Consider the following 20900-nt stretch of genomic DNA (forward strand, 5'->3'; position numbering starts at 1 on the left):
GGGCGGATGTTTTTTTTCTTTTCCTGTACCATTGTATGTGGAACACTGTCAACTTGCACCACCACAGCGCAAATGGCTGTCCTCACTTTCACAAAATACACTGCCATATCAGCAAAAACTCAAGACTGCATTGGCCGGGAATCGATTCCGGGCCTCACGCGTGGCAGGCGAGAATTCTACCACTGAACCAACAATGCTCCACAGATGCCTTATTTTACACTTACTCATGTACTTTAGTGTATAAAACAAAGCAGGAGTGTCAGGATGCCTTGCCTTGCCATCACCTCCAAGCCTACGTAATCAAGCCCGACTAGCACAGTCGCTAGAGCATAAGACTATTAATCTTAGGGTCATGTATTTGAGCTCCATGTTGGGCAGTTGTTTTTTTCTCTTCCTGTACCATTGTATGTGGAACAGTGTATACTTGCATCACCACAGCGCAAATGGCTGTCCTCACTTTCACAAAATGCACTGCCCTATCAGCAAAAACTCAGGAATGTATTGACCGGGAATTGAACCCGGCCTCCCACGTGGCCGGCTAGATTTCTACCACTGAACCACCAATGATCCACAGATGCTTAATTTTAGACTTACTCATGTACTTTAGTGTACAAAACAAAGCAGGAGAGTCAGGATGCCTTGCCTTGCCATCACCACAACTCCTCGGTTACCAGGCATTGCTAACTCAGTCGGTAAAGCATGAGACTCTTAATCTCAGGGTCGTGGGTTCGAGCCCCACATTGGGCGGATGTTTTTTTTCTTTTCCTGTACCATTGTATGTGGAACACTGTCAACTTGCACCACCACAGCGCAAATGGCTGTCCTCACTTTCACAAAATGCACTGCCATATCAGCAAAAACTCAGGACTGCATTGGCCGGGAATCAAACCCGGGCCTCCCTCGTGGCAGGCGAGAATTCTACCACTGAACCGCCAATGCTCCACAGATACTTAACTTTACACTTACTCGTGTACTTTAGTGTATGAAACAAAGCAGGAGTGTCAGGATGCCTTGCCTTGCCATCACCTCCATACATTCTCAACCAAGCCTGGCTAGCTCAGTTGGTAGAGCATGAGACTCTTAATCTCAGGGTCGTGGGTTCGAGCCCCACATTGGGCGGATGTTTTTTTTCTTTTCCTGTACCATTGTATGTGGAACACTGTCAACTTGCACCACCACAGCGCAAATGGCTGTCCTCACTTTCACAAAATGCACTGCCATATCAGCAAAAACTCAGGACTGCATTGGCCGGGAATCGAACACGGGCCTCACGCGTGGCAGGCGAGAATTCTACCACTGAACCACCAATGCTCCACAGATGCCTAATTTAACACTTACTCATGTACTTTAGTGTATAAAACAAAGCAGGAGTGTCAGGATGCCTTGCCTTGCCATCACCTCCAAGCCTACGTAACCAAGCCCGACTAGCACAGTCGCTAGAGCATAAGACTATTAATCTTAGGGTCATGTATTTGAGCTCCATGTTGGCCAGTTGTTTTTTTCTCTTCCTGTACCATTGTATGTGGAACAGTGTATACTTGCATCACCACAGCGCAAATGGCTGTCCTCACTTTCACAAAATGCACTGCCCTATCAGCAAAAACTCAGGAATGTATTGACCGGGAATTGAACCCGGCCTCCCACGTGGCCGGCTAGATTTCTACCACTGAACCACCAATTATCCACAGATGCTTAATTTTAGACTTACTCATGTACTTTAGTGTACAAAACAAAGCAGGAGAGTCAGGATGCCTTGCCTTGCCATCACCACAACTCCTCGGTTACCAAGCATTGCTAACTCAGTCGGTAAAGCATGAGACTCTTAATCTCAGGGTCGTGGGTTCGAGCCCCACATTGGGCGGATGTTTTTTTTCTTTTCCTGTACCATTGTATGTGGAACACTGTCAACTTGCACCACCACAGCGCAAATGGCTGTCCTCACTTTCACAAAATACACTGCCATATCAGCAAAAACTCAAGACTGCATTGGCCGGGAATCGATTCCGGGCCTCACGCGTGGCAGGCGAGAATTCTACCACTGAACCAACAATGCTCCACAGATGCCTTATTTTACACTTACTCATGTACTTTAGTGTATAAAACAAAGCAGGAGTGTCAGGATGCCTTGCCTTGCCATCACCTCCAAGCCTACGTAATCAAGCCCGACTAGCACAGTCGCTAGAGCATAAGACTATTAATCTTAGGGTCATGTATTTGAGCTCCATGTTGGGCAGTTGTTTTTTTCTCTTCCTGTACCATTGTATGTGGAACAGTGTATACTTGCATCACCACAGCGCAAATGGCTGTCCTCACTTTCACAAAATGCACTGCCCTATCAGCAAAAACTCAGGAATGTATTGACCGGGAATTGAACCCGGCCTCCCACGTGGCCGGCTAGATTTCTACCATTGAACCACCAATGATCCACAGATGCTTAATTTTACACTTACTCGTGTACTTTAGTGTATGAAACAAAGCAGGAGTGTCAGGATGCCTAGCCTTGCCTTGCCATCACCTCCATACATTCGCAACCAAGCCTGGCTAGCTCAGTCGGTAGAGCATGAGACTCTTAATCTCAGGGTCGTGGGTTCGAGCCCCACGTTGGGCGAATGTTTTTTCTTTTCCTGTACCATTGTATGTGGATCACTGTATACTTGCACCACCACAGCGCAAATGGCTGTCCTCACTTTCACAAAATGCACTGCCATATCAGCAAAAACTCAGGACTGCATTGGCCGGGAATCGAACCTGGGCCTCCCTCGTGGCAGGCAAGAATTCTACCACTGAACCACCAATGCTCCACAGATACTTAATTTTACACTTACTCGTGTACTTTAGTGTATGAAACAAAGCTGGAGTGTCAGGATGCCTTGCCTTGCCATCACCTCCATACATTCTTAGCCAATCCTGGCTAGCTCAGTCGGTAGAGCATGAGACTCTTAATCTCAGGGTCGTGGGTTCGAGCCCCACGTTGGACGGATGTTTTTTCTTTTCCTGTACCATTGTATGTGGAACACTGTCAACTTGCACCACCACAGCGCAAATGGCTGTCCTCACTTTCACAAAATACACTGCCATATCAGCAAAAACTCAGGACTGCATTGGCCGGGAATCGATTCCGGGCCTCACGCGTGGCAGGCGAGAATTCTACCACTGAACCACCTATGCTCCACAGATGCCTAATTTTACACTTACTCATGTACTTTAGTGTATAAAACAAAGCAGGAGTGTCAGGATGCCTTGCCTTGCCATCACCTCCAAGCCTACATAACCAGGCCCGACTAGCACAGTCGCTAGAGCATAAGACTATTAATCTTAGGGTCATGTATTTGAGCTCCATGTTGGGCAGTTGTTTTTTTCTCTTCCTGTACCATTGTATGTGTAACAGTGTATACTTGCACCACCACAGCGCAAATGGCTGTCCTCACTTTCACAAAATGCACTGCCCTATCAGCAAAAACTCAGGAATGTATTGACCGGGAATTGAACCCGGCCTCCCACGTTGCCGGCTAGATTTCTACCACTGAACCACCAATGATCCACAGATGCTTAATTTTAGACTTACTCATGTACTTTAGTGTACAAAACAAAGCAGGAGAGTCAGGATGCCTTGCCTTGCCATCACCATCACCACAACTCCTTGGTTACCAAGCATTGCTAACTCAGTCGGTAAAGCATGAAACTCTTAATCTCAGGGTCGTGGGTTCGAGCCCCACATTGGGCGGATGTTTTTTTTCTTTTCCTGTACCATTGTATGTGGAACACTGTCAACTTGCCCCACCACAGCGCAAATGGCTGTCCTCACTTTCACAAAATGCACTGCCAAATCAGCAAAAACTCAGGACTGCATTGGCTGGGAATCGAACCCGGGCCTCCCGCGTGGCAGGCGAGAATTCTACCACTGAACCACCAATGCTCCACAGATACTTAATTTTACACTTACTCGTGTACTTTAGTGTATGAAATAAAGCAGGAGTGTCAGGATGCCTTGCCTTGCCATCACCTCCATACATTCTCAACCAATCCTGGCTAACTCAGTCGGTAAAGCATGAGACTCTTATTCTCAGGGTCGTGGGTTCGAGCCCCACATTGGGCGGATGTTTTTTCTTTTCCTGTACCATTGTATGTGGAACACTGTCAACTTCCCCCACCACAGCGCAAATGGCTGTCCTCACTTTCACAAAATACACTGCCATATCAGCAAAAACTCAGGACTGCATTGGCCGGGAATCGATTCCAGGCCTCACGAGTGGCAGGCGAGAATTCTACCACTGAACCACCAATGCTCCACAGATGCCTAATTTTACACTTACTCATGTACTTTAGTGTATAAAACAAAGCAGGAGAGTCAGGATGCCTTGCCTTGCCATCACCACAACTCCTCAGTTACCAAGCATTGCTAACTCAGTCGGTAAAGCATGAGACTCTTAATCTCAGGGTCGTGGGTTCGAGCCCCACATTGGGCGGATGTTTTTTTTCTTTTCCTGTACCATTGTATGTGGAACACTGTCAACTTGCCCCACCACAGCGCAAATGGCTGTCCTCACTTTCACAAAATGCACTGCCATATCAGCAAAAACTCAGCACTGCATTGGCCGGGAACCGAACCCAGGCCTCCCGCGTGGCAGGCGAGAATTCTACCACTGAACCACCAATGCTCCACAGGTACTTAATTTTACACTTACTCGTGTACTTTAGTGTATGAAACAAAGCAGGAGTGTCAGGATGCCTTGCCTTGCCATCACCTCCATACATTCGAAACCAAGCCTGGCTAGCTCAGTCGGTAGAGCATGAGACTCTTAATCTCAGTGTCGTGGGTTCGAGCCCCACGTTAGGCGGATGTTTTTTCTTTTCCTGTACCATTGTATGTGGAACACTGTATACTTGCACCACCACAGCGCAAATGGCTGTCCTCACTTTCACAAAATACACTGCCATATCAGCAAAAACTCAGGACTGCATTGGCCGGGAATCGATTCCGGGCCTCATGCGTGGCAGGCGAGAATTCTACAACTGAACCACCAATGCTCCACAGATGCCTAATTTTACACTTACTCATGTACTTTAGTGTATAAAACAAAGCAGGAGTGTCAGGATGCCTTGCCTTGCCATCACCTCCAAGCCTACGTAACCAAGCCCGACTAGCACAGTCGCTAGAGCATAAGACTATTAATCTTAGGGTCATGTATTTGAGCTCCATGTTGGGCAGTTGTTTTTTTCTCTTCCTGTACCATTGTATGTGGAACAGTGTATACTTGCATCACCACAGCGCAAATGGCTGTCCTCACTTTCACAAAATGCACTGCCCTATCAGCAAAAACTCAGGAATGTATTGACCGGGAATTGAACCCGGCCTCCCACGTGGCCGGCTAGATTTCTACCACTGAATCACCAATGATCCACAGATGCTTAATTTTAGACTTACTCATGTACTTTAGTGTACAAAACAAAGCAGGAGTGTCAGGATGCCTTGCCTTTCCATCACCACAACTCCTCGGTTACCAAGCATTGCTAACTCAGTCGGTAAAGCATGAGACTCTTAATCTCAGGGTCGTGGGTTCGAGCCCCACATTGGGTGGATGTTTTTTTTCTTTTCCTGTACCATTGTATGTGGAACACTGTCAACTTGCCCCACCACAGCGCAAATGGCTGTCCACACTTTCACAAAATGCACTGCCATATCAGCAAAAACTCAGGACTGCACTGACCGGGAATAGAACCCAGGCCTCCCGCGTGGCAGGCGAGAATTCTACCACTGAACCACCAATGCTCCACAGATACTTAATTTTACACTTACTCGTGTACTTTAGTGTATGAAATAAAGCAGGAGTGTCAGGATGCCTTGCCTTGCCATCACCTCCATACATTTTCAACCAAGCCTGGCTAGCTCAGTCGGTACAACATGAGACTCTTAATCTCAGGGTCGTGGGTTTGAGCCCCACGTTGGGCAAATGTTTTTTCTTTTCCTGTACCATTGTATGTGGAACACTGTATACTTGCACCACCACAGCGCAAATGGCTGTCCTCACTTTCACAAAATGCACTGCCCTATCAGCAAAAACTCAGGAATGTATTGACCGGGAATTGAACCCGGCCTCCCACGTGGCCGGCTAGATTTCTACCACTGAACCACCAATGCTCCACAGATACTTAATTTTACACTTACTCGTGTACTTTAGTGTATGAAATAAAGCTGGAGTGTCAGGATGCCTTGCCTTGCCATCACCTCCATACATTCTCAACCAAGCCTGGCTAGCTCAGTCGGTAGAGCATGAGACTCTTAATCTCAGGGTCGTGGGTTTTGAGCCCCACGTTGGGCGGATGTTTTTTCTTTTCCTGTACCATTGTATGTGGAACACTGTATACTTGCACCACCACAGCGCAAATGGCTGTCCTCACTTTCACAAAATGCACTGCCCTATCAGCAAAAACTCAGGAATGTATTGACCGGGAATTGAACCCAGCCTCCCACGTGGCCGGCTAGATTTCTACCACTGAACCACCAATGATCCACATATGCTTAATTTTAGACTTACTCATGTACTTTAGTGTACAAAACAAAGCAGGAGAGTCAGGATGCCTTGCCTTGCCATCACCACAACTCCTCGGTTACCAAGCATTGCTAACTCAGTCGGTAAAGCATGAGACTCTTAATCTCAGGGTCGTGGTTTCGAGCCCCACATTGGGCGGATGTTTTTTTTCTTTTCCTGTACCATTGTATGTTGAACACTGTCAACTTGCACCACCACAGCGCAAATGGCTGTCCTCACTTTCACAAAATGCACTGCCCTATCAGCAAAAACTCAGGAATGTATTGACCGGGAATTGAACCCGGCCTCCCACGTGGCCGGCTAGATTTCTACCACTGAACCACCAATGCTCCACAGATACTTAATTTTACACTTACTCGTGTACTTTAGTGTATGAAATAAAGCTGGAGTGTCAGGATGCCTTGCCTTGCCATCACCTCCATACATTCTCAACCAAGCCTGGCTAGCTCAGTCGGTAGAGCATGAGACTCTTAATCTCAGGGTCGTGGGTTTTGAGCCCCACGTTGGGCGGATGTTTTTTCTTTTCCTGTACCATTGTATGTGGAACACTGTATACTTGCACCACCACAGCGCAAATGGCTGTCCTCACTTTCACAAAATGCACTGCCCTATCAGCAAAAACTCAGGAATGTATTGACCGGGAATTGAACCCAGCCTCCCACGTGGCCGGCTAGATTTCTACCACTGAACCACCAATGATCCACATATGCTTAATTTTAGACTTACTCATGTACTTTAGTGTACAAAACAAAGCAGGAGAGTCAGAATGCCTTGCCTTGCCATCACCACAACTCCTCGGTTACCAAGCATTGCTAACTCAGTCGGTAAAGCATGAGACTCTTAATCTCAGGGTCGTGGGTTCGAGCCCCACATTGGGCGGATGTTTTTTTTCTTTTCCTGTACCATTGTATGTTGAACACTGTCAACTTGCACCACCACAGCGCAAATGGCTGTCCTCACTTTCACAAAATGCACTGCCATATCAGCAAAAATTCAGGACTGCATTGGCCGGAAATCAAACCTGGGCCTCCCGCGCGGCAGGCGAGAATTCTACCACTGAACCACCAATGCTCCACAGATACTTAACGTTACACTTACTCGTGTACTTTAGTGTATGAAATAAAGCAGGAGTGTCAGGATGCCTTGCCCTGCCATCACCTCCATACATTCTCAACCAAGCCTGTCTAGCTCAGTCGGTAGAGCATGAGACTCTTAATCTCAGGGTCGTGGGTTCGAGCCCCACGTTGGGCGGATGTTTTTTCTTTTCCTGTACCATTGTATGTGGAACACTGTCAACTTGCACCACCAGAGCGCAAATGGCTGTCCTCACTTTCACAAAATACACTGCCATATCAGCAAAAACTCAGGACTGCATTGGCCGGGAATCGATTCCGGGCCTCACGAGTGGCAGGCGAGAATTCTACCACTGAACCACCAATGCTCCACAGATGCCTAATTTTACACTTACTTATGTACTTTAGTGTATAAAACAAAGCAGGAGTGTCAGGATGCCTTGCCATCACCTCCAAGCCTACGTAACCAAGCCCGACTAGCACAGTCGCTAGAGCATAAGACTATTAATCTTAGGGTCATGTATTTGAGCTCCATGTTGGGCAGTTGTTTTTTTCTCTTCCTGTACCATTGTATGTGGAACAGTGTATACTTGCATCACCACAGCGCAAATGGCTGTCCTCACTTTCACAAAATGCACTGCCCTATCAGCAAACACTCAGGAATGTTTTGACCGGGAATTGAACCCGGCCTCCCACGTGGCCGGCTAGATTTCTACCACTGAACCACCAATGATCCACAGATGTTTAATTTTAGACTTACTCATGTACTTTAGTGTACAAAACAAAGCAGGAGAGTCAGGATGCCTTGCCTTGCCTTGCCATCACCACAACTCCTCAGTTACCAAGCATTGCTAACTCAGTCGGTAAAGCATGAGACTCTTAATCTCATGGTCGTGGGTTCGAGCCCCACATTGGGTGGATGTTTTTTTTCTTTTCCTGTACCATTGTATGTGGAACACTGTCAACTTGCCCCACCATAGCGCAAATGGCTGTCCTCACTTTCACAAAATGCACTGCCATATCAGCAAAAACTCAGGACTGCATTGGCCGGGAATCGAACCCAGGCCTCCCGCGTGGCAGGCGAGAATTCTTCCACTGAACCACCAACGCTCCACAGACACTTAATTTTACACTTACTCGTGTACTTTAGTGTATGAAATAAAGCAGGAGTGTCAGGATGCCTTGCCTTGCCATCACCTCCATACATTCGAAACCAAGCCTGGCTCGCTCAGTCGGTAGAGCATGAGACTCTTAATCTCAGGGTCGTGGGTTTCGAGCCCCACGTTGGGCGGATGTTTTTTCTTTTCCTGTACCATTGTATGTGGAACACTGTATACTTGCACCACCACAGCGCAAATGGCTGTCCTCACTTTCACAAAATGCACTGCCCTATCAGCAAAAACTCAGGAATGTATTGACCGGGAATTGAACCCGGCCTCCCACGTGGCCGGCTAGATTTCTACCACTGAACCACCAATGATCCACAGATGCTTAATTTTAGACTTACTCATGTACTTTAGTGTACAAAACAAAGCAGGAGAGTCAGGATGCCTTGCCTTGCCATCACCACAACTCCTCGGTTACCAAGCATTGCTAACTCAGTCGGTAAAGCATGAGACTCTTAATCTCAGGGTCGTGGGTTCGAGCCCCTCATTGGGCGGATGTTTTTTTTCTTTTCCTGTACCATTGTATGTGGAACACTGTCAACTTGCACCACCACAGCGCAAATGGCTGTCCTCACTTTCACAAAATGCACTGCCATATCAGCAAAAATTCAGGACTGCATTGGCCGGAAATCAAACCCGGGCCTCCCGCGTGGCAGGCGAGAATTCTACCACTGAACCACCAATGCTCCACAGATACTTAACGTTACACTTACTCGTGTACTTTAGTGTATGAAATAAAGCAGGAGTGTCAGGATGCCTTGCCTTGCCATCACCTCCATACATTCTCAACCAAGCCTGTCTAGCTCAGTCGGTGGAGCATGAGACTCTTAATCTCAGGGTCGTGGGTTCGAGCCCCACGTTGTGCGGATGTTTTTTCTTTTCCTGTACCATTGTATGTGGAACACTGTCAACTTGCACCACCAGAGCGCAAATGGCTGTCCTCACTTTCACAAAATACACTGCCATATCAGCAAAAACTCAGGACTGCATTGGCCGGGAATCGATTCCGGGCCTCACGAGTGGCAGGCGAGAATTCAACCACTGAACCACCAATGCTCCACAGATGCCTAATTTTACACTTACTCATGTACTTTAGTGTATAAAACAAAGCAGGAGTGTCAGGATGCCTTGCCATCACCTCCAAGCCTACGTAACCAAGCCCGACTAGCACAGTCGCTAGAGCATAAGACTATTAATCTTAGGGTCATGTATTTGAGCTCCATGTTGGGCAGTTGTTTTTTTCTCTTCCTGTACCATTGTATGTGGAACAGTGTATACTTGCATCACCACAGCGCAAATGGCTGTCCTCACTTTCACAAAATGCACTGCCCTATCAGCAAACACTCAGGAATGTATTGACCGGGAATTGAACCCGGCCTCCCACGTGGCCGGCTAGATTTCTACCACTGAACCACCAATGATCCACAGATGCTTAATTTTAGACTTACTCATGTACTTTAGTGTACAAAACAAAGCAGGAGAGTCAGGATGCCTTGCCTTGCCATCACCATCACCACAACTCCTTGGTTACCAAGCATTGCTAACTCAGTCGGTAAAGCATGAAACTCTTAATCTCAGGGTCATGGGTTCGAGCCCCACATTGGGCGGATGTTTTTTTTCTTTTCCTGTACCATTGTATGTGGAACACTGTCAACTTGCCCCACCACAGCGCAAATGGCTGTCCTCACTTTCACAAAATGCACTGCCAAATCAGCAAAAACTCAGGACTGCATTGGCCGGGAATCGAACCTGGGCCTCCCGCGTGGCAGGCGAGAATTCTACCACTGAACCACCAATGCTCCACAGATACTTAATTTTACACTTACTCGTGTACTTTAGTGTATGAAATAAAGCAGGAGTGTCAGGATGCCTTGCCTTGCCATCACCTCCATACATTCTCAACCAATCCTGGCTAACTCAGTCGGTAAAGCATGAGACTCTTATTCTCAGGGTCGTGGGTTCGAGCCCCACATTGGGCGGATGTTTTTTCTTTTCCTGTACCATTGTATGTGGAACACTGTCAACTTCCCCCACCACAGCGCAAATGACTGTCCTCACTTTCACAAAATACACTGCCATATCAGCAAAATCCCAGGACTGCACTGACCAGGAATCGAACCCAGGCCTCCCGCGCGGCAGGCGAGAATTCTACCACTGAACCACCAATGCTCCACAGATGCCTAATTTTACACTTACTCATGTACTTTAGTGTATAAAACAAAGCAGGAGTATCAGGATGCCTTGCCTTGCCATCACCTCCAAGCCTACGTAACCAAGCCCGACTAGCACAGTCGCTAGAGCATAAGACTATTAATCTTAGGGTCATGTATTTGAGCTCCATGTTGGGCAGTTGTTTTTTTCTCTTCCTGTACCATTGTATGTGGAACAGTGTATACTTGCATCACCACAGCGTAAATGGCTGTCCTCACTTTCACAAAATGCACTGCCCTATCAGCAAAAACTCAGGAATGTATTGACCGGGAATTGAACCCGGCCTCCCACGTGGCCGGCTAGATTTCTACCACTGAACCACCAATGATCCACAGATGCTTAATTTTAGACTTACTCATGTACTTTAGTGTACAAAACAAAGCAGGAGAGTCAGGATGCCTTGCCTTGCCATCACCACAACTCCTCAGTTACCAAGCATTGCTAACTCAGTCGGTAAAGCATGAGACTCTTAATTTCAGGGTCGTGGGTTCGAGCCCCACATTGGGCGGATGTTTTTTTTCTTTTCCTGTACCATTGTATGTGGAACACTGTCAACTTTCCCCACCACAGCGCAAATGGCTGTCCTCACTTTCACAAAATGCACTGCCATATCAGCAAAAACTCAGCACTGCATTGGCCGGGAAACGAACCAAGGCCTCCCACGTGACAGGCGAAAATTCTACCACTGAACCACCAATGCTCCACAGGTACTTAATTTTACACTTACTCGTGTACTTTAGTGTATGAAACAAAGCAGGAGTGTCAGGATGCCTTGCCTTGCCTTGCCATCACCTCCATACATTCGAAACCAAGCCTGGCTCGCTCAGTCGGTAGAGCATGAGACTCTTAATCTCAGGGTCGTGGGTTCGATCCCCACGTTAGGCGGATGTTTTTTCTTTTCCTGTACCATTGTATGTGGAACACTGTATACTTGCACCACCGCAGCGCAAATGGCTGTCCTCACTTTCACAAAATACACTGCCATATCAGCAAAAACTCAGGACTGCATTGGCTGGGAATCGATTCCGGGCCTCACGCGTGGCAGGCGAGAATTCTACAACTGAACCACCAATGCTCCACAGATGCATAATTTTACACTTACTCATGTACTTTAGTGTATAAAACAAAGCAGGAGTGTCAGGATGCCTTGCCTTGCCATCACCTCCAAGCCTACGTAACCAAGCCCGACTAGCACAGTCGCTAGAGCATAAGACTATTAATCTTAGGGTCATGTGTTTGAGCTCCATGTTGGGCAGTTGTTTTTTTCTCTTCCTGTACCATTGTATGTGGAACAGTGTAAACTTGCATCACCACAGCGCAAATGGCTGTCCTCACTTTCACAAAATGCACTGCCCTATCAGCAAAAACTCAGGAATGTATTGACCGGGAATTGAACCCGGCCTCCCACGTGGCCGGCTAGATTTCTACCACTGAATCACCAATGATCCACAGATGCTTAATTTTAGACTTACTCATGTACTTTAGTGTACAAAACAAAGCAGGAGAGTCAGGATGCCTTGCCTTGCCATCACCACAACTCCTCGGTTACCAAGCATTGCTAACTCAGTCGGTAAAGCATGAGACTCTTAATCTCAGGGTCGTGGGTTCGAGCCCCACATTGGGTGGATGTTTTTTTTCTTTTCCTGTACCATTGTATGTGGAACACTGTCAACTTGCCCCACCACAGCGCAAATGGCTGTCCTCACTTTCACAAAATGCACTGCCATATCAGCAAAAACTCAGGACTGCACTGACCGGGAATCGAACCCAGGACTCCTGCGCGGCAGGCGAGAATTCTACCACTGAACCACCAATGCTCCACAGATACTTAATTTTACACTTACTCGTGTACTTTAGTGTATGAAATAAAGCAGGAGTGTCAGGATGCCTTGCCTTGCCATCACCTCCATACATTTTCAAACAAGCCTGGCTAGCTCAGTCGGTAGAGCATGAGACTCTTAATCTCAGGGTTGTGGGTTCGAGCCCCACGTTGGGCGGATGTTTTTTCTTTTCCTGTACCATTGTATGTGGAACACTGTATACTTGCACCACCACAGCGCAAATGGCTGTCCTCACTTTCACAAAATGCACTGCCCTATCAGCAAAAACTCAGGAATGTATTGACCGGGAATTGAACCCGGCCTCCCACGTGGCCGGCTAGATTTCTACCACTGAACCACCAATGCTCCACAGATACTTAATTTTACACTTACTCGTGTACTTTAGTGTATGAAATAAAGCAGGAGTGTCAGGATGCCTTGCCTTGCCATCACCTCCATACATTCTCAACCAAGCGTGGCTAGCTCAGTCGGTAGAGCATGAGACTCTTAATCTCAGGGTCGTGGGTTTCGAGCCCCACGTTGGGCGGATGTTTTTTCTTTTCTTGTACCATTGTATGTGGAACACTGTATACTTGCACCACCACAGCGCAAATGGCTGTCCTCACTTTCACAAAATGCACTGCCCTATCAGCAAAAACTCAGGAATGTATTGACCGGGAATTGAACCCAGCCTCCCACGTGGCCGGCTAGATTTCTACCACTGAACCACCAATGATCCACAGATGCTTAATTTTAGACTTACTCATGTACTTTAGTGTACAAAACAAAGCAGGAGAGTCAGGATGCCTTGCCTTGCCATCACCACAACTCCTCGGTTACCAAGCATTGCTAACTCAGTCGGTAAAGCATGAGACTCTTAATCTCAGGGTCGTGGGTTTGAGCCCCACATTGGGCGGATGTTTTTTTTCTTTTCCTGTACCATTGTATGTGGAACACTGTCAACTTGCACCACCACAGCGCAAATGGCTGTCCTCACTTTCACAAAATGCACTGCCATATCAGCAAAAATTCAGGACTGCATTGGCCGGAAATCAAACCCGGGCCTCCCGCGTGGCAGGCGAGAATTCTACCACTGAACCACCAATGCTCCACAGATATTTAACGTTACACTTACTCGTGTACTTTAGTGTATGAAATAAAGCAGGAGTGTCAGGATGCCTTGCCTTGCCATCACCTCCATACATTCTCAACCAAGCCTGTCTAGCTCAGTCGGTAGAGCATGAGACTCTTAATCTCAGGGTCGTGGGTTCGAGCCCCACGCTGGGCGGATGTTTTTTCTTTTCCTGTACCATTGTATGTGGAACACTGTCAACTTGCACCACCAGAGCGCAAATGGCTGTCCTCACTTTCACAAAATACACTGCCATATCAGCAAAAACTCAGGACTGCATTGGCCGGGAATCGATTCCGGGCCTCACGAGTGGCAGGCGAGAACTCTACCACTGAACCACCAATGCTCCACAGATGCCAAATTTTACACTTACTCATGTACTTTAGTGTATAAAACAAAGCAGGAGTGTCAGGATGCCTTGCCATCACCTCCAAGCCTACGTAACCAAGCCCGACTAGCACAGTCGCTAGAGCATAAGACTATTAATCTTAGGGTCATGTATTTGAGCTCCATGTTGGGCAGTTGATTTTTTCTCTTCCTGTACCATTGTATGTGGAACAGTGTATACTTGCATCACCACAGCGCAAATGGCTGTCCTCACTTTCACAAAATGCACTGCCCTATCAGCAAACACTCAGGAATGTATTGACCGGGAATTGAACCCGGCCTCCCACGTGGCCGGCTAGATTTCTACCACTGAACCACCAATGATCCACAGATGCTTAATTTTAGACTTACTCATGTACTTTAGTGTACAAAACAAAGCAGGAGAGTCAGGATGCCTTGCCTTGCCTTGCCATCACCACAACTCCTCGGTTACCAAGCATTGCTAACTCAGTCGGTAAAGCATGAGACTCTTAATCTCAGGGTCGTGGGTTCGAGCCCCACATTGGGCGGATGTTTTTTTTCTTTTCCTGTACCATTGTATGTGGAACACTGTCAACTTGCCCCACCACAGCGCAAATGGCTGTCCTCACTTTCACAAAATGCACTGCCATATCAGCAAAAACTCAGGACTGCATTGGCCGGGAATCGAACCCAGGCCTCCCGCGTGGCAGGCGAGAATTCATCCACTGAACCACCAACGCTCCACAGACACTTAATTTTACACTTACTCGTGTACTTTAGTGTATGAAATAAAGCAGGAGTGTCAGGATGCCTTGCCTTGCCATCACCTCCATACATTCGAAACCAAGCCTGGCTAGCTCAGTCGGTAGAGCATGAGACTCTTAATCTCAGGGTCGTTGGTTTCGAGCCCAACGTTGGGCGGATGTTTTTTCTTTTCCTGTACCATTGTATGTGGAACACTGTATACTTGCACCACCACAGCGCAAATGGCTGTCCTCACTTTCACAAAATGCACTGCCCTATCAGCAAAAACTCAGGAATGTATTGACCGGGAATTGAACCCGGCCTCCCACGTGGCCGGCTAGATTTCTACCACTGAACCACCAATGATCCACAGATGCTTAATTTTAGACTTACTCATGTACTTTAGTGTACAAAACAAAGCAGGAGAGTCAGGATGCCTTGCCTTGCCATCACCACAACTCCTCGGTTACCAAGCATTGCTAACTCAGTCGGTAAAGCATGAGACTCTTAATCTCAGGGTCGTGGGTTCGAGCCCCACATTGGGCGGATGTTTTTTTTCTTTTCCTGTACCATTGTATGTTGAACACTGTCAACTTGCACCACCACAGCGCAAATGGCTGTCCTCACTTTCACAAAATGCACTGCCATATCAGCAAAAATTCAGGACTGCATTGGCCGGAAATCAAACCCGGGCCTCCCGCGAGGCAGGCGAGAATTCTACCACTGAACCACCAATGCTCCACAGATACTTAACGTTACACTTACTCGTGTACTTTAGTGTATGAAATAAAGCAGGAGTGTCAGGATGCCTTGCCTTGCCATCACCTCCATACATTCTCAACCAAGCCTGTCTAGCTCAGTCGGTAGAGCATGAGACTCTTAATCTCAGGGTCGTGGGTTCGAGCCCCACGTTGGGCGGATGTTTTTTCTTTTCCTGTACCATTGTATGTGGAACACTGTCAACTTGCACCACCAGAGCGCAAATGGCTGTCCTCACTTTCACAAAATACACTGCCATATCAGCAAAAACCCAGGACTGCACTGACCAGGAATCGAACCCAGGCCTCCCGCGCGGCAGGCGAGAATTCTACCACTGAACCACCAATGCTCCACAGATGCCTAATTTTACACTTACTCATGTACTTTAGTGTATAAAACAAAGCAGGAGTATCAGGATGCCTTGCCTTGCCATCACCTCCAAGCCTACGTAACCAAGCCCGACTAGCACAGTCGCTAGAGCATAAGACTATTAATCTTAGGGTCATGTATTTGAGCTCCATGTTGGGCAGTTGTTTTTTTCTCTTCCTGTACCATTGTATGTGGAACAGTGTATACTTGCATCACCACAGCGTAAATGGCTGTCCTCACTTTCACAAAATGCACTGCCCTATCAGCAAAAACTCAGGAATGTATTGACCGGGAATTGAACCCGGCCTCCCACGTGGCCGGCTAGATTTCTACCACTGAACCACCAATGATCCACAGATGCTTAATTTTAGACTTACTCATGTACTTTAGTGTACAAAACAAAGCAGGAGAGTCAGGATGCCTTGCCTTGCCATCACCACAACTCCTCGGTTACCAAGCATTGCTAACTCAGTCGGTAAAGCATGAGACTCTTAATCTCAGGGTCGTGGGTTCGAGCCCCACATTGGGCGGATGTTTTTTTTCTTTTCCTGTACCATTGTATGTGGAACACTGTCAACTTGCACCACCACAGCGCAAATAGCTGTCCTCACTTTCACAAAATGCACTGCCATATCAGCAAAAACTCAGGACTGCATTGGCCGGGAATCAAACCCGGGCCTCCCTCGTGGCAGGCGAGAATTCTACCACTGAACCACCAATGCTCCACAGATACTTAATTTTACACTTACTCGTGTACTTTAGTGTATGAAACAAAGCAGGAGTGTCAGGATGCCTTGCCTTGCCATCACCTCCATACATTCTCAACCAATCCTGGCTAGCTCAGTCGGTAGAGCATGAGACTCTTAATCTCAGGGTCGTGGGTTCGAGCCCCACGTTGGACGGATGTTTTTTCTTTTCCTGTACCATTGTATGTGGAACACTGTCAACTTGCACCACCACAGCGCAAATGGCTGTCCTCACATTCACAAAATACACTGCCATATCAGCAAAAACTCAGGACTGCATTGGCCGGGAATCGATTCCGGGCCTCACGCGTGGCAGGCGAGAATTCTACCACTGAACCACCAATGCTCCACAGGTACTTAATTTTACACTTACTCGTGTACTTTAGTGTATGAAACAAAGCAGGAGTGTCAGGATGCCTTGCCTTGCCTTGCCATCACCTCCATACATTCGCAACCAAGCCTGGCTAGCTCAGTCAGTAGAGCATGAGACTCTTAATCTCAGGGTCGTGGGTTCGAGCCCCACGTTGGGTGGATGTTTTTTCTTTTCCTGTACCATTGTATGTGGAACACTGTATACATGCACCACCACAGCGCAAATGGCTGTCCTCACTTTCACAAAATACACTGCCATATCAGCAAAAACTCAGGACTGCATTGGCCGGGAATCGATTCCGGGCCTCACGCGTGGCAGGCGAGAATTCTACCACTGAACCACCAATGCTCCACAGATGCCTAATTTTACACTTACTCATGTACTTTAGTGTATAAAACAAAGCAGGAGTGTCAGGATGCCTTGCCTTGCCATCACCTCCAAGCCTACGTAACCAAGCCCGACTAGCACAGTCACTAGAGCATAAGACTATTAATCTTAGGGTCATGTATTTGAGCTCCATGTTGGGCAGTTTTTTTTTTTCTCTTCCTTTACCATTGTATGTGGAACAGTGTATACTTGCGTCACCACAGCGCAAATGGCTGTCCTCACTTTCACAAAATGCACTGCCCTATCAGCAAAAACTCAGGAATGTATTGACCGGGAATTGAACCCGGCCTCCCACGTGGCCGGCTAGATTTCTACAACTGAACCACCAATGATCCACAGATGCTTAATTTTAGACTTACTCATGTACTTTAGTGTACAAAACAAAGCAGGAGAGTCAGGATGCCTTGCCTTGCCATCACCACAACTCCTCGGTTACCAAGCATTGCTAACTCAGTCGATAAAGCATGAGACTCTTAATCTCAGGGTCGTGGGTTCGAGCCCCACATTGGGGGGATGTTTTTTTTCTTTTCCTGTACCATTGTTTGTGGAACACTGTCAACTTGCACCACCACAGCGCAAATGGCTGTCCTCACTTTCACAAAATGCACTGCCATATCAGCAAAAACTCAGGACCGCATTGGCCGGGAATCGAACCCGGGCCTCCCGCGTGGCAGGCGAGAATTCTACCACTGAACCACCAATGCTCCACAGGTACTTAATTTTACACTTACTCGTGTACTTTAGTGTATGAAACAAAGCAGGAGTGTCAGGATGCCTTGCCTTGCCATCACCTCCATATATTCTCAACCAAGCCTGGCTAGCTCAGTCGGTAGAGCATGAGACTCTTAATCTCAGGGTCGTGGGTTCGAGCCCCACGTTGGGCGGATGTTTTTTCTTTTCCTGTACCATTGTATGTGGAACACTGTCAACTTGCACCACCACAGCGCAAATGGCTGTCCTCACTTTCACAAAATACACTGCCATATCAGCAAAAACTCAGGACTGCATTGGCCGGGAATCGATTCCGGGCCTCACGAGTGGCAGGCGAGAATTCTACCACTGAACCACCAATGCTCCACAGATGCCTAATTTTACACTTACTCATGTACTTTAGTGTATTAAACAAAGCAGGAGTGTCAGGATGCCTTGCCTTGCCATCACCTCCAAGCCTACGTAACAAAGCCCGACTAGCACAGTCGCTAGAGCATAAGACTATTAATCTTAGGGTAATGTATTTGAGCTCCATGTTGGGCAGTTGTTTTTTTCTCTTCCTTTACCATTGTATGTGGAACAGTGTATACTTGCATCACCACAGCGCAAATGGCTGTCCTCGCTTTCACAAAATGCACTGCCATATCAGCAAAAACTCAGGACTGCATTGGCCGGGAATCGAACCCGGGCCTCCCGCGTGGTAGGCGAGAATTCTACCACTGAACCACCAATGCTCCACAGGTACTTAATTTTACACTTACTCATGTACTTTAGTGTATAAAACAAAGCAGGAGTGTCAGGATGCCTTGCCTTGCCATCACCTCCAAGCCTACGTAACCAAGCCCGACTAGCACAGTCGCTAGAGCATAAGACTATTAATCTTAGGGTCATGTATTTGAGCTCCATGTTGGGCAGTTGTTTTTTTCTCTTCCTGTACCATTATATGTGGAACAGTGTTTACTTGCATCACCACAGCGCAAATGGCTGTCCTCACTTTCACAAAATGCACTGCCCTATCAGCAAAAACTCAGGAATGTATTGACCGGGAATTGAACCCGGCCTCCCACGTGGCCGGCTAGATTTCTACCACTGAACCACCAATGATCCACAGATGTTTAATTTTAGACTTACTCATGTACTTTAGTGTACAAAACAAAGCAGGAGAGTCAGGATGCCTTGCCTTGCCATCACCACAACTCCTCGGTTACCAAGCATTGCTAACTCAGTCGGTAAAGCATGAGACTCTTAATCTCAGGGTCGTGGGTTCGAGCCCTACATTGGGCGGATGTTTTTTTTCTTTTCCTGTACCATTGTATGTGGAACACTGTCAACTTGCACCACCACAGCGCAAATGGCTGTCCTCACTTTCACAAAATGCACTGCCATATCAGCAAAAACTTAGGACTGCATTGGCCGGGAATCGAACCCAGGCCTCCCGCGTGGCAGGCGAGAATTCTACCACTGAACCACCAATGCTCCACAGGTACTTAATTTTACACTTGCTCGTGTACTTTAGTGTATGAAACAAAGCAGGAGTGTCAGGATGCCTTGCCTTGCCATCACCTCCATACATTCGCAACCAAGCCTGGCTAGCTCAGTCGGTAGAGCATGAAACTCTTAATCTCAGGGTCGTGGGTTCGAGCCCCACGTTGGGTGGATGTTTTTTCTTTTCCTGTACCATTGTATGTGGAACACTGTATACATGCACCACCACAGCGCAAATGGCTGTCCTCACTTTCACAAAATACACTGCCATATCAGCAAAAACTCAGGACTGCATTGGCCGGGAATCGATTCCGGGCCTCACGAGTGGCAGGCGAGAATTCTACCACTGAACCACCAATGCTCCACAGATGCCTAATTTTACACTTACTCATGTACTTTAGTGTATTAAACAAAGCAGGAGTGTCAGGATGCCTTGCCTTGCCATCACCTCCAAGCCTACGTAACAAAGCCCGACTAGCACAGTCGCTAGAGCATAAGACTATTAATCTTAGGGTAATGTATTTGAGCTCCATGTTGGGCAGTTGTTTTTTTCTCTTCCTTTACCATTGTATGTGGAACAGTGTATACTTGCATCACCACAGCGCAAATGGCTGTCCTCACTTTCACAAAATGCACTGCCATATCAGCAAAAACTCAGGACTGCATTGGCCGGGAATCGAACCCTGGCCTCCCGCGTGGCAGGCGAGAATTCTACCACTGAACCACCAATGCTCCACAGGTACTTAATTTTACACTTACTCATGTACTTTAGTGTATAAAACAAAGCAGGAGTGTCAGGATGCCTTGCCTTGCCATCACCTCCAAGCCTACGTAACCAAGCCCGACTAGCACAGTCGCTAGAGCATAAGACTATTAATCTTAGGGTCATGTATTTGAGCTCCATGTTGGGCAGTTGTTTTTTTCTCTTCCTGTACCATTATATGTGGAACAGTGTTTACTTGCATCACCACAGCGCAAATGGCTGTCCTCACTTTCACAAAATGCACTGCCCTATCAGCAAAAAC

At 47.3% G+C, this 20900-nt stretch overlaps 35 non-coding genes across 35 annotated transcripts; 18 read left to right on the plus strand and 17 right to left on the minus strand.

The window, feature by feature from the left end:
* The first annotated feature begins 1046 nt into the window (after nucleotides 1–1046).
* On the plus strand, nucleotides 1047–1119 carry TRNAK-CUU (transfer RNA lysine (anticodon CUU)). The gene has a single exon. It is a non-coding gene; the product is annotated as a tRNA-Lys (tRNA).
* Nucleotides 1120–1240: 121 nt separating this feature from the next.
* TRNAG-GCC (transfer RNA glycine (anticodon GCC)) lies at nucleotides 1241–1311 on the minus strand. Its single transcript has one exon. It is a non-coding gene; the product is annotated as a tRNA-Gly (tRNA).
* Nucleotides 1312–2535: 1224 nt separating this feature from the next.
* On the plus strand, nucleotides 2536–2608 carry TRNAK-CUU (transfer RNA lysine (anticodon CUU)). Its single transcript has one exon. It is a non-coding gene; the product is annotated as a tRNA-Lys (tRNA).
* A 297-nt stretch (nucleotides 2609–2905) lies between these two features.
* Nucleotides 2906–2981, plus strand: TRNAK-CUU (transfer RNA lysine (anticodon CUU)). The gene has a single exon. It is a non-coding gene; the product is annotated as a tRNA-Lys (tRNA).
* An 864-nt stretch (nucleotides 2982–3845) lies between these two features.
* On the minus strand, nucleotides 3846–3916 carry TRNAG-GCC (transfer RNA glycine (anticodon GCC)). Its single transcript has one exon. It is a non-coding gene; the product is annotated as a tRNA-Gly (tRNA).
* Nucleotides 3917–4587: 671 nt separating this feature from the next.
* Nucleotides 4588–4658, minus strand: TRNAG-GCC (transfer RNA glycine (anticodon GCC)). Its single transcript has one exon. It is a non-coding gene; the product is annotated as a tRNA-Gly (tRNA).
* Nucleotides 4659–4765: 107 nt separating this feature from the next.
* Nucleotides 4766–4838, plus strand: TRNAK-CUU (transfer RNA lysine (anticodon CUU)). Its single transcript has one exon. It is a non-coding gene; the product is annotated as a tRNA-Lys (tRNA).
* Nucleotides 4839–5699: 861 nt separating this feature from the next.
* TRNAG-GCC (transfer RNA glycine (anticodon GCC)) lies at nucleotides 5700–5770 on the minus strand. Its single transcript has one exon. It is a non-coding gene; the product is annotated as a tRNA-Gly (tRNA).
* Nucleotides 5771–6246: 476 nt separating this feature from the next.
* TRNAK-CUU (transfer RNA lysine (anticodon CUU)) lies at nucleotides 6247–6320 on the plus strand. The gene has a single exon. It is a non-coding gene; the product is annotated as a tRNA-Lys (tRNA).
* A 667-nt stretch (nucleotides 6321–6987) lies between these two features.
* Nucleotides 6988–7061, plus strand: TRNAK-CUU (transfer RNA lysine (anticodon CUU)). Its single transcript has one exon. It is a non-coding gene; the product is annotated as a tRNA-Lys (tRNA).
* Nucleotides 7062–7729: 668 nt separating this feature from the next.
* Nucleotides 7730–7802, plus strand: TRNAK-CUU (transfer RNA lysine (anticodon CUU)). The gene has a single exon. It is a non-coding gene; the product is annotated as a tRNA-Lys (tRNA).
* An 861-nt stretch (nucleotides 7803–8663) lies between these two features.
* On the minus strand, nucleotides 8664–8734 carry TRNAG-GCC (transfer RNA glycine (anticodon GCC)). The gene has a single exon. It is a non-coding gene; the product is annotated as a tRNA-Gly (tRNA).
* A 107-nt stretch (nucleotides 8735–8841) lies between these two features.
* Nucleotides 8842–8915, plus strand: TRNAK-CUU (transfer RNA lysine (anticodon CUU)). The gene has a single exon. It is a non-coding gene; the product is annotated as a tRNA-Lys (tRNA).
* Nucleotides 8916–9405: 490 nt separating this feature from the next.
* TRNAG-GCC (transfer RNA glycine (anticodon GCC)) lies at nucleotides 9406–9476 on the minus strand. Its single transcript has one exon. It is a non-coding gene; the product is annotated as a tRNA-Gly (tRNA).
* A 1042-nt stretch (nucleotides 9477–10518) lies between these two features.
* On the minus strand, nucleotides 10519–10589 carry TRNAG-GCC (transfer RNA glycine (anticodon GCC)). Its single transcript has one exon. It is a non-coding gene; the product is annotated as a tRNA-Gly (tRNA).
* Nucleotides 10590–10888: 299 nt separating this feature from the next.
* On the minus strand, nucleotides 10889–10959 carry TRNAG-GCC (transfer RNA glycine (anticodon GCC)). The gene has a single exon. It is a non-coding gene; the product is annotated as a tRNA-Gly (tRNA).
* An 854-nt stretch (nucleotides 10960–11813) lies between these two features.
* On the plus strand, nucleotides 11814–11886 carry TRNAK-CUU (transfer RNA lysine (anticodon CUU)). Its single transcript has one exon. It is a non-coding gene; the product is annotated as a tRNA-Lys (tRNA).
* Nucleotides 11887–12747: 861 nt separating this feature from the next.
* On the minus strand, nucleotides 12748–12818 carry TRNAG-GCC (transfer RNA glycine (anticodon GCC)). Its single transcript has one exon. It is a non-coding gene; the product is annotated as a tRNA-Gly (tRNA).
* A 107-nt stretch (nucleotides 12819–12925) lies between these two features.
* On the plus strand, nucleotides 12926–12998 carry TRNAK-CUU (transfer RNA lysine (anticodon CUU)). Its single transcript has one exon. It is a non-coding gene; the product is annotated as a tRNA-Lys (tRNA).
* A 296-nt stretch (nucleotides 12999–13294) lies between these two features.
* On the plus strand, nucleotides 13295–13368 carry TRNAK-CUU (transfer RNA lysine (anticodon CUU)). Its single transcript has one exon. It is a non-coding gene; the product is annotated as a tRNA-Lys (tRNA).
* Nucleotides 13369–13858: 490 nt separating this feature from the next.
* TRNAG-GCC (transfer RNA glycine (anticodon GCC)) lies at nucleotides 13859–13929 on the minus strand. The gene has a single exon. It is a non-coding gene; the product is annotated as a tRNA-Gly (tRNA).
* A 107-nt stretch (nucleotides 13930–14036) lies between these two features.
* Nucleotides 14037–14109, plus strand: TRNAK-CUU (transfer RNA lysine (anticodon CUU)). The gene has a single exon. It is a non-coding gene; the product is annotated as a tRNA-Lys (tRNA).
* An 861-nt stretch (nucleotides 14110–14970) lies between these two features.
* Nucleotides 14971–15041, minus strand: TRNAG-GCC (transfer RNA glycine (anticodon GCC)). The gene has a single exon. It is a non-coding gene; the product is annotated as a tRNA-Gly (tRNA).
* A 107-nt stretch (nucleotides 15042–15148) lies between these two features.
* On the plus strand, nucleotides 15149–15222 carry TRNAK-CUU (transfer RNA lysine (anticodon CUU)). Its single transcript has one exon. It is a non-coding gene; the product is annotated as a tRNA-Lys (tRNA).
* Nucleotides 15223–15890: 668 nt separating this feature from the next.
* TRNAK-CUU (transfer RNA lysine (anticodon CUU)) lies at nucleotides 15891–15963 on the plus strand. Its single transcript has one exon. It is a non-coding gene; the product is annotated as a tRNA-Lys (tRNA).
* A 119-nt stretch (nucleotides 15964–16082) lies between these two features.
* On the minus strand, nucleotides 16083–16153 carry TRNAG-GCC (transfer RNA glycine (anticodon GCC)). The gene has a single exon. It is a non-coding gene; the product is annotated as a tRNA-Gly (tRNA).
* Nucleotides 16154–16824: 671 nt separating this feature from the next.
* Nucleotides 16825–16895, minus strand: TRNAG-GCC (transfer RNA glycine (anticodon GCC)). The gene has a single exon. It is a non-coding gene; the product is annotated as a tRNA-Gly (tRNA).
* A 107-nt stretch (nucleotides 16896–17002) lies between these two features.
* TRNAK-CUU (transfer RNA lysine (anticodon CUU)) lies at nucleotides 17003–17078 on the plus strand. The gene has a single exon. It is a non-coding gene; the product is annotated as a tRNA-Lys (tRNA).
* A 299-nt stretch (nucleotides 17079–17377) lies between these two features.
* TRNAK-CUU (transfer RNA lysine (anticodon CUU)) lies at nucleotides 17378–17450 on the plus strand. Its single transcript has one exon. It is a non-coding gene; the product is annotated as a tRNA-Lys (tRNA).
* Nucleotides 17451–18312: 862 nt separating this feature from the next.
* On the minus strand, nucleotides 18313–18383 carry TRNAG-GCC (transfer RNA glycine (anticodon GCC)). Its single transcript has one exon. It is a non-coding gene; the product is annotated as a tRNA-Gly (tRNA).
* A 107-nt stretch (nucleotides 18384–18490) lies between these two features.
* Nucleotides 18491–18563, plus strand: TRNAK-CUU (transfer RNA lysine (anticodon CUU)). Its single transcript has one exon. It is a non-coding gene; the product is annotated as a tRNA-Lys (tRNA).
* A 490-nt stretch (nucleotides 18564–19053) lies between these two features.
* TRNAG-ACC (transfer RNA glycine (anticodon ACC)) lies at nucleotides 19054–19124 on the minus strand. The gene has a single exon. It is a non-coding gene; the product is annotated as a tRNA-Gly (tRNA).
* Nucleotides 19125–19795: 671 nt separating this feature from the next.
* On the minus strand, nucleotides 19796–19866 carry TRNAG-GCC (transfer RNA glycine (anticodon GCC)). Its single transcript has one exon. It is a non-coding gene; the product is annotated as a tRNA-Gly (tRNA).
* A 107-nt stretch (nucleotides 19867–19973) lies between these two features.
* Nucleotides 19974–20046, plus strand: TRNAK-CUU (transfer RNA lysine (anticodon CUU)). The gene has a single exon. It is a non-coding gene; the product is annotated as a tRNA-Lys (tRNA).
* Nucleotides 20047–20536: 490 nt separating this feature from the next.
* On the minus strand, nucleotides 20537–20607 carry TRNAG-GCC (transfer RNA glycine (anticodon GCC)). Its single transcript has one exon. It is a non-coding gene; the product is annotated as a tRNA-Gly (tRNA).
* Nucleotides 20608–20900: the final 293 nt, after the last annotated feature.

Source organism: Pseudophryne corroboree, chromosome 3 (assembly GCF_028390025.1).
Source record: "Pseudophryne corroboree isolate aPseCor3 chromosome 3, aPseCor3.hap2, whole genome shotgun sequence".
NCBI classification, from domain to species: Eukaryota; Metazoa; Chordata; class Amphibia; order Anura; family Myobatrachidae; genus Pseudophryne; species Pseudophryne corroboree.